Raw genomic sequence first — 10,785 nt, 5'->3', positions numbered from 1 at the left:
GTACTCCTCGTGCAATCATAAGTGATGGGGGGTCTCATTTTTATAATAGAGCTTTTGACACTTTGCTTGCAAAGTATGGTGTCAATCACAAATTTTCTACTCCCTATCATCCTCAAGCAAGTGGTCAAGTTGAAGTCTCCAACAAGGAAATCAAAAGCATATTGTCAAAAACGGTCAATGCTAATAGGACCGATTGGTCAAAGAAGTTGGATGGCGCTCTATGGGCTTATAGGACTGCTTACAAGACTCCGATTGGTATGTCTCTGTATCAGTTGTGTTTGGGAAAGCTTTCCATCTACCGGTTGAGTTAGAGCACAAGGCCATGTGGGCTTTGAGGAAGCTAATCTTGAATGGGATATTGCAGCCAATCTTCGTGTGGAGCAACTCAATGAACTTGATGTATTCCGATTCCATGCCTACTCTAGATCTTCCTTGTACAAGGACAAGATGAAATACCTTCATGATAAATATGCTCGTAGCAAGGAGTTCAAAGTGGGTGATTTGGTTCTCTTGTTCAACTCTCGGTTACTTCTGTTTCCGGGAAAGCTTTAGTCAAAATGGAGTGGACCTTTTGAAGTGGTGTGTGTGAACCCGTTTGGTGCACTTGATTTAAAAAACAAAAATGGGGAAGTTTTCAGAGTGAATGGGCATAGGGTCAAGCACTACTTGGGAAAAATTGATGACAGCCACGTAGTGGCACTTCTTCATCTCAAATTATTTGATGGTAACCTGCGTCGTGCCGCGACGTTAAATCAGACGCTTCTTGGGAGGCAACCCATGTGTTTTCTTCTTATTTTTCTTTGATTTTCATTGTAGGATAAGATTTATTTTTGGACTGACTGGTTGTGAGATGTTACAGGTTTGTGTTGATGCAGTGCAGGACATGGTGAAAAAAATTGTTCAAGTCTCTGAAGTTTTCAATGCGGACCGCACTATGATATGCTCAAATTACACTTTAATAAATAGTGTAAGGAGGTCAGTGTCAAATATAATAACCCAACAAGGTTGGGGTCGAATCCCACAGGGAATAGATGTGAAAAGGTTACTCGATTAGTGTGTTGCTCGACTAAAGTCGTAGTTCTATCCAGTTAATGGTAACAAGAGTATGAATTGAGTTTGATTTGAAGTAACAACTAGTTGAAATATTAAGAATGTAAATAATTTGATTAAAGAAACCAAGGTTGTGTCACCTTTAATGAAGTGTAATGCTATCAGTGTTAATATGATATATTTCTAATGGAAGGTCCTTTTGATATGCAAATGATGTCTAAATTTCTACCCAATATTTTCCAATAGTTGGGTAGTATTTTCTCTTTATGATTTTTTCCAAATATAAAATAGTTGCAATTAAGAACAATCAATATATGCCAAATAAAACCCACTTATTCCTAAGCGATTCTATTAAACAAGGTTTAGAGCCTTGAGTCTTTGATATTTACTTCTTCCAAATTCCAACCCACTTTCCCAAGCAAAGCAAGAATTTAATGGCACTTGTTAATGTTTGCAACCACCAACAATAAATGAAGAATGAGAAGTAAATAAATATCACCCAACCATTATATATATATATTCAATGTTAAATATATATATATATATATATTCAATGTTAAACACCCATTAATACAACACACATTTAGGGTCCACAACCTTAGTATTTAAAGTTAGCTACACATGCTAAAATACAAAAGGAAGACACTATTTAATGCCATAAAGCTTACAAAGTGAAAGATTCTTGACCCAAAAGCTTCCAAAAGAGAGGAATATTAATGACTTGTATTGTAGCTTCAAAGTCAGACCAGATGAGCCCACAAAATCACAATAAATCTATTTGTAGAGGGCCAAAAATCGAGACAGAAAACAGACAAAAATGCCCTTTCAGGTCAAGTGTGCGACCGCATTTCTGTCGCAAATCATACATGCGGTCCGCATTCTCTTCATGCCCATCGCACTTCAAAACCCTAATTTCCAGGCCGTCGTCGCATTGTGGGTTTGCGTACCGCATTCCAGCTATGCGATCGCATTCTGCGTCGCATTTTCCACCATCAGCACTTCTCTTCATGAGTTTGCGGTCCATTGTGCGGTCCGCAAACCTGTTATGAGATCGCATTCTGGACCGCATTTCTTGCACCAGATTTTGGCTAACTTTCTGTTTTGATTTGCGATCCTTTGCACCTTATGTGGCTCGCATGTAGGATTTTCTATCGCATAATGCGTCGCATATCCACATTTTTGCTACATTTTGCTCTTTTCTTTTTGCTTTCATTTCCATGCCCTTGGGTCCTTAAACCTCATGTACTACAAATACACTAAAATTACATAAGTAAGGGAGGTAATTGCATTCAAAACAATCTAAAATCTAAGCAATTAGTATTGAAATGTGCCTAAATTCTCCGGCACATCAACACCCCCTAACTTAAACTCTTGTTTGCCCTCAAGCAACTGAAACAACACTATTCTAGTCTAGACTCCATCTACCAAACATGAAACAATAATGACCATGGATGGTGTTTGTTGCTAGTACTTCAAGCATGCATCTTCGGTTGTTTTACCCTTCCTGAACCGTCAATATATACAAGGAAAACTAATCAACTTGTGAACTTTGAGCCTCAGACAATATGACAAAATGCTACCCTCAACTGAGTGCACTTGCATTTGACTCAGCAACTCAACTTGTGTTCAACCTTACAGTTCATGTGCCTTCACTAGAAAGAAAGTCCCAAAATCACAATATGTACAATGACAACAAAAAGGGACGAATTCACAAAGACACTCACTCTCAGAAAAGAATTTCAAGTGTTTCAACATACCATACCATAGGCTTGCCCTTATTTTAATTCATCGCTTTATTCTAAGAACGCTCGGTTGGGATCCCATAAGGACTTTTTAAGCTTGTAATGTAGGCTTAGGGAAGGGTCGGATAAGCATTTGGATACAAGTGACTTCATCCTCTTTGAACACTACTCACATTTGTCATTCTTTTTACGCTTTTGTTTTCTTCAACCCCCATAGCCTCATTGGCATCTAGTTCCCAATATAGAACCACCTTAACTACCTCTCTAATTTTCTTCAAGGCTCCATAATTTATATACATACAAATATTTCTCTATCTTTTTTTTTTTATAAAATGTTTTCTTTTGGAGCTTGAATAATTTCACATTTTGAGGTTCACTTTCCTACGCTCATTGTACAATCTTGCCAATTTCTGACTTTACACCACACCCCCAACTTAGGCTTTTAGCCTCATTCTCAATGCTCAAGGAGGGATAGGTTCAAAAGAGGGAATTATTTCATAAAAAGGGAAAGATTTGTAATGAGGTAACCAAAGAAAAGGTTAAAGGTCAAATGGGGTAACTAGTGATACTATCTGTACAATTGGTGGCTTGAAAGGCTAACTGGTTTTCCAAAAATTACAAAGACTGCCTAAGGTCATTTCTCCAACCAAGTGTAATTATTATAAGCATAAAAAAACCAACCGGGCAAGTTCTAGATGGCAGAAGCAAACACAAGAATTATTTACACAAAGAACTCACACACATAGCACACGAACTGTTTGGCTAACATAGTTTGAAGCCCTCGAGTCAACACTTGGCAACTCAAAGCTTTCATCATATATACAAGTATAGCTCTATGTAGACATAGAGTCACAGAGCGAGCCTCAAGTTCACACAGTTGATCTTTTTTTTTATATACGGAAGGGTATATGCTATATACAGACACACCTGCTTGAGACTAGACAATTACACCAAATCGGTCAATATGTTTCATTCTACTGTCCTGGTTCTACTATTACACCCTTGGAAAAGAACCTGGCAAAAAAAACCAAGGGAAATTCATTGCTAATTACTACAGATGGACAACTATCTACTTCTTTTTGTTGTTCTTTTTGCACAAGGATAGAATACTTTATGCACGAAGATCACAAAGCACTAATATATACAAATTACGAACTACACAACATAACTTATGTACGGAAATCACAAAACACTAACATACATAGAATCACAAAATACACATGAGTACATAAGTTTGTTTATAACATAAAGGCATAAATATGTACAACAGTTGCTAATGTCACAAAAGTATAAACAAGGCTACCACCCCCAACTTAAAGGCATGCATTGTCCACAATACATAAGAACATAGAGTAGAGTTTAAGGGGCTCCCTAAGGCGCGCTAAGCGCTATGGGAGTCGGCAGCCGGCTAAGTGATGGTGGGGTCACCCTCTGATGCTGAAGCTGGGACCGATGAGAGGTCGGCCTGAGGAGTGACATCCACTGATGAAGGAGGGATCTCTGGCTGGTCTAGAACTGGAGCTGGGACCTGTGAGTTGCTAGCCTCGCCCACTGATGACTGAGTGGACGAAGGATCTATAGGGGCGGCCAAATCTGCTAGCGAATGTTTGATCGCTACCTAAAGTTCTGCTATGTTCGAAACCCTAAAATTAATCTAAATGTTATATTAATATGAAGAGCTCCAAGGTCGTATATGTTATTTTCAGAAGACATCAGAACCAGATGGAAAACAAGAGGACGATGAATCAAGCACTTTGCTTATTCCTCCACCTCGCCTCTTAGGGATGTTTCGCGAAGACAAAGAGTAGAAGGGAAGAGGAGAACTAAGAAAGAGCGGATGAGGTCATGAGGAACACGAGACACTCGGTTCTTCGACGGACGAAAATGTTGACCAGCAACGGAGAGAAACAGAGAGACAGAGAGCAAATGATGGAGAGATGGTTGTCCACCACCCAAGAGCAAAAACACTTTTACATAAATGGGCCTAACAAAATGTGGGTAATAAGAAAACCTAAGGGTATAAATGTAATTACTCTGAAAGGTGGACGACGAAGAGGAGCTTTACTCCCGCTTCTAAATAGTGTGTGTGTATGCGTGTGTATGCATGTATACATACTAATGTATAGTCTCGGCCAAAGCTTGCTGGTGGCGTACCACCACGTCCCTTACACGTAAATCCGCCCCTGCTCCTATCAATGACAACTCGCAGCCATGTTTCAAAAAGATTTAGGTAAAGAAGGAATGTACCATGAGTATGCACACCCTTATCAATTGTATTTCATGAGATAAGAATCATAAGAAGCTACGAATTACTTTAATTAAATGGATAATACATAATCACCCTCTGAAGTTGTCCGATTTTATCAGATGCACCCTTATACTTTACGGGAGTTCTATGACCCCCCTTGTTTTTGTTTAAACTGCAATAAAATCACCTTTTGTGATTAGTTTCAGTTCCAGGAGAAGTAGTGTAATGCATGCACCAACCATCTTTTGCCACGTAATTTATCATTTTACTACTAATTTTATCAAATTAGAGGAATTTTTTACTTGTCTTCTTTTCTTTTCTTCTTTCCTAACTAGTATCATTTTTCTCACCTATAAACTCGAAGAATTTTGTAACTAAATCAAAAATCTCATTGAAGGAAAGAAAATCCAACCACCTCCAAAAAAAAACATGAAACTTTGCTAGTGAAAAACAATCATTCATTCATAAAAACTACCATATCGTAGAAAAAACTACCGGAAATCACAGGCTTGACCGGTAAAACTTTACTCCGCGATCCCCACCTCTTTCCTAACCCATTTTTCTGCCTTTTTATTTCCTTGAACCCCTCATAAAATACCATAAATCAGTGAAGAAAAACCCATTACCGAAAAAGCAAACAGTAAATGAACTAATAAAACTCCGGCCAAAAATATTTTCCGGCGACTGATGCTCTTTCTTTTTCTCCTCCCAATCTCTCTTAACAGGGGCGGCTCAATAGCATCGGAGGCCTAAAGCAAAGCCTTAATAAGAGGCCTTAAATAAATTTCTCTCTCTCTCTCTCTCTATCTCTCTCTCTCTCTCTCTTTCTCTCTCTCTCTATATATATATATGTATATATATATATATATAATGAGCATCAATGTTTAAAAAATTAGACAAGCGTGGAATGAAAAAAATGAGAATTTGATTTTATAAAGTACAAAATATTGAATGAATTTAACGTTAATTGCATCATAACTAAAACGAGAGAACCTAGAAAACATACTCTTCTGTCCTAATTTGTGTGACACTCTCTTTTTTAGTCTGTCCTAAAAAGAATACCTTTCTATATTTGGTAATAATTCAACTGTAAATTTTTTCCTTTACCATTAATGAGATGATTTCTAGTTACACAAATTTCTATGATTTGTTTTAGATCACAAGTTTCAAAAGTTTTTTTTTTTAAAAAAAAAAAACTTCATACCCAGTCAAACACCTTCATATAAATTGGGACGGCGGGAGTATAATTTATATGAGGAAAATAAAAGATAAGTTAGATTATTATATATAGTTACATGACAATAGAGTAAAATAATTCAGTAAAAACGTAAAATAAGATTGGCAGAAAACTAATTTGGTTTTACTAATCAGAGGAAGAAATCAACATTAATATGAAAACAAAGAAATAAATTTATCAATAATAAGCAATAATTATATAAATTATATACTATATATAGAGAAATAGTAATTTTGGGGCCCTTAAATTCTTGAGGCCTAAAGGGTATAGCCGGCCTTGTCTCTTAAAACCCTCATCAATTTAGACATCCCCAGTCAAAAACAACCTTGGACTCACAGTAAAGCACCCATTCAACACCAAATCTGAAGCTGCACAAATTGAATGCAACCTTTAGATTAGAACAACTAGATTTTCTCCTTTAAATTCTTCTGCCTGAAAGGTTTATTTTAGCTTTTATTAAAAAAAGGAGATAAAGCAAACAAAATAGTCGATGCTCCAGCTTGACTATGTCAGGAATTTGGAGAATGGAGGTCTGGCCTCTTTGATAAATTATTGCGTAGTGGAGGTTTAATTGAAGAAGAGAAAGAAGAAAGAAAAATAACTAGGAAAAGCCAAAGCAAAATAAAAATGTAAAAATAAAAAAAATCAGATATGGGGCAGTTTTTTTGTTCTCACGCGCTATAATTGCATGCAAAATTTTAAACCACATCAGTTCGAAAGGTGGTACTTATTATAGTTTAAATATAAAGACAAGGGGGTCACAGGACTCTCGCAAAGTATAAGGAGTCAAACAACCTCAGGAGATGATTATGTATTATACCTTAATTAAATAAAGACAACAAATAAAAGAATCCTAAGCTATGATTTATATTTTTCCTTTGTTCTTCTTCTATCTCTTATACAAAACAGATAAAGGCGTGTTAGTTGAATTATAGAGGAATTGCTTTTTGTTTTAATTACTTGAATGTCAAATAAAGAAAATTTGTATTAATAAGAAGCTGACATGCTTGACAGTAAATATACATGAAAGTCAATGTGATGGAGACACAATGCTCATTTATAATACTTCTGGGAACTATCATGTGCAAATTACACATACGAAATAATGACTAGTTTAATACGTTACAGATTGTAGTATAAACCAAGAAAAAAATGAAGAGATAACTTAAAAAGTTAGATTGGGCAAACATTTTGAGGACCTTCAAATCATAGGCTGGAGTGTTAAAATATATAGCTCACGTGTGTTGGACTAGGCTAGGAAAACCAATCTATTTTTACTTTACTGATAGCCAAATTATTTTTTGCATATTAGTAGTATTTATTATCAAAGTATATATGATTATAGGAGATCATTTACTTCCACTAATATTACGAAAGAAAATTACTGCTCGAAACAAGGCCTCGTGAATGTTTACCTTCATTAACGAATCCAATTTTCTAAAGAGTTCGTTTATTTAACTTATATACACATTGATAGAGCAAGAAAAAAATTATATTTCAAATTATCGTAATCTGTTGTAGAAAATAATATATTTTATTTTTAATATATGAATTTTAGTTTTTATGAAGGTTATCCGTAAATATCTTATGATGGTATCGATAATGTTACCTGATAATATAAAAAAAGTTATTTATAATATATACTGAGTATATAATTTAAACTCTGTTCAAAATGTAATCTTTGAAACTTGTCTGTCAGTATATTTCGCTGAAAATAAGAGGGGTGAGTGTGGGGTTTTGACTTGGACTGACGGCCTTACACGCAAATTAAAACTTCCAATAATAGAGATCAGAGTCGCAACAACCTGAGCTGGAGACCTCCACCTGCATTCTTCATCTACTCTAACTGTCCCTCATACCACTAGTTAATTTAGCAGTTGCTACGCTCCAACTCGGCTATGGGCGTTTTACGCCACCGCCACCACATATCGTCTTCACTCTCTTTTGCGGCGACCATAGTACTGATCAATTTAACCTTTCTTTAGCTCTCGGCTTACACCCTACTCGCAATCTCAGTGAGTTCCTAACCATTATCTAGCTTACTTTTCTAAATTCGAATTGAGTCACGTTCTAATGACTTATTAATTAATTTACTAATGGAGCTACTATATATGTTTTGTGAAGCAGAGTTGACTGAACGAGTACTCCTTATTGAGCAAAGACTGAGAGGACCGGGTTCGTCGCCACCCACGTGTAGATCCAAGTGCGGACGGTGTTCACCATGTAAACCGGTTCGAGTCTCCGTTCGACCTGGTTTTACCTCTACTTTAGAGTACTACCCTGAAGCTTGGAGGTGCAAGTGTCGCAACAAACTCTTCATGCCTTAGTCTGTACTGCTCTTGTTTCTTCTTTCTTTCTTTCTTAATTCTCTACTTGCTAATTACTGAGCATTAATTTCTTCTTCTCCTCTCCAGTACTGTACTGTGTATAAATCAGAAAAGATCGATCCAAACAGGGGCGGAGCCAGAGTGCGGCATGAGGGTTCGCCGAACCCGTTTTGTTCAAACCCTGTAATTGCCTTAAGAAATTTATTGAATTTGTACAAATTATTAATTTAGAACCCAATAACTTAAAATAATAACAATTTCGAACTCATAAGGCTACTCCGCCTCTGAATCCAACAATACATATTATCGTCACTCTTGGTTCAAATTAAATTGGACTTTTTGTTAGACTTTAACAGTTCTCATTATAATTAATTTATAAATATCTAGCTAATTTCTCTTTCTCAAGGAAAAACTTTGAAAAAGAACTACTCTTTTGTCTAGTGGAATATTTCTCTTTTTCATGCGAGGGACAGAACGTTGGAAACGTAATTTTTGTTGAGACTCGAGATATGGGGTTAATTAATTCTTCACTCTTTGCTCACCTCCAAATCACCCCCTCCCCACCCCCACAAAAAAAAAAAAAAAACAAGCCCTGTCAAGACTAGGACAATATTATGATTAAGAATTACTATCTGAATTAGGGTTGTGTATTTGGATCGGATATCCGAAATCAGATCCGATCTACTCTATTTCGGATTTCGAATTTTGGATTTTCGGATTGGATTCGAATTGGTATGATTTTAATTCGATCCGATCCGATATTCGAAATTATATGTACCTATACAAATACACACTAAAATTTTAGGGTTAGGCTTATTCATTTTTCACACACCCCCTTGCTTACTTAGATTTTTCCGCCTCTCTTCTCTTTAGTGAAGACTAAAAGAGTCTCAATGACTCAAACTTCTGATTTTACTTTGATTTTTATGTCTCTTTCTTCCGCCTCTCTTCTCTTCTCTTCTGTCTTTTATGTCTATTTCATGTTCTATTCTTCAACTTTTGATTTTATTTTGATTTTTTTGTTTGTTTTGGTAGATGGAAGATGAGATAGAGACACCGAATGAACTTTAAATTGTTGAAAAATTTTGTGACAATCATGCTTCAACTGATTCCACAACCAGCAATAGTGAATCTCAATCTGATTGAATGGTGTTTTAGGAGATGAATGGTGTTTATTCACTCAATTTTTTTGATTCTGATTGAATGGTATTTTAGGAGATGAATGGTGTTTTCTGATTGAATGGTGTTTTAGGAGATGAATGGTCCCAAGTCCTAACTAGCAATTTTGTGACAATTCAATCCGACAATCCGAAAAATTATCCGATCCAAAGTTTAAAATCCGATCTGATCCAATGTTAATTCGGATCGGACCGGATTCGGATTGCCCTTTTCAGAATCCGAAATCCAAATCCGAAATATGCTAAATCCGATCCAATTCGATCCGTGCACAACCCTAATCTGAATAAGTCATGGATGTAGAACAGCTCTATGTTGCTCTCGCGTCTCAAAAATATGTAAGGGGCATGTTTATTGTATTTTTTGAGGATGCACACATGTGTAATACTCCCTCCTTCTCATAATATGTGTTGTGATTTTTTTGTACACGCTCCTTAAGAAAGAATAGTTTTTGACTACTTTACCCTTATTAAATGTTTTCTCAATTTATATGTCATCTCTGTCAATGACATTATCCATATTTTTACTAAATGTGAATGCAATTAATTATTAAGGGTAAAAAAGGAAAAATATAATCAATTTTGTGTTGAACTTCTAAAATGACAAATAATTTGAGACAACTATTTTTAATAACTATGACACATATTATGAGATGGAGGGAGTAATATTTTTGAATAGTCAATGAAGTGTCTTTATTTGCTTTATTATTTTGATTTTATTTTCGTAATTTTCCTTATTAAGTGAAAAAAAGAGTTCCTCTTAGTGGATATGATTAAATCTCTAATACCAATCATTTTCATAAATAAAAGGTCGAGGGTCTCCTGGAAACAGCCTCTTTGCCCCTCGAGACAGGAATAAGGTCTGCGTACATATTATCCTCCCAGACCTCACTTGTAGGATTATACTGGGCCGTTGTTGTTGATGTTGTTTCATAAATAAAAGAAAAAACCCCGAGAATTGATCAATATTGTACGCACAGCTAATGTAAATGATAATAGTAATAGA

At 35.9% G+C, this 10,785-nt stretch overlaps 1 long non-coding RNA gene across 1 annotated transcript; it reads left to right on the top strand.

Annotated features, from left to right (window-relative positions):
* The first annotated feature begins 8,001 nt into the window (after positions 1 to 8,001).
* Positions 8,002 to 10,254, top strand: LOC138872061 (uncharacterized). The gene is made up of 3 exons (XR_011400473.1): positions 8,002 to 8,292; positions 8,405 to 8,607; positions 9,640 to 10,254. It is a non-coding gene; the product is annotated as an uncharacterized lncRNA (long non-coding RNA).
* Positions 10,255 to 10,785: the final 531 nt, after the last annotated feature.

This window comes from Nicotiana sylvestris, chromosome 6, assembly GCF_000393655.2.
Source record: "Nicotiana sylvestris chromosome 6, ASM39365v2, whole genome shotgun sequence".
In the NCBI taxonomy this organism is placed as follows: Eukaryota; Viridiplantae; Streptophyta; class Magnoliopsida; order Solanales; family Solanaceae; genus Nicotiana; species Nicotiana sylvestris.
The sequence above is the reverse complement of the archived record's forward strand: the minus strand, read 5'-3'. Positions and strand labels throughout refer to the sequence as shown.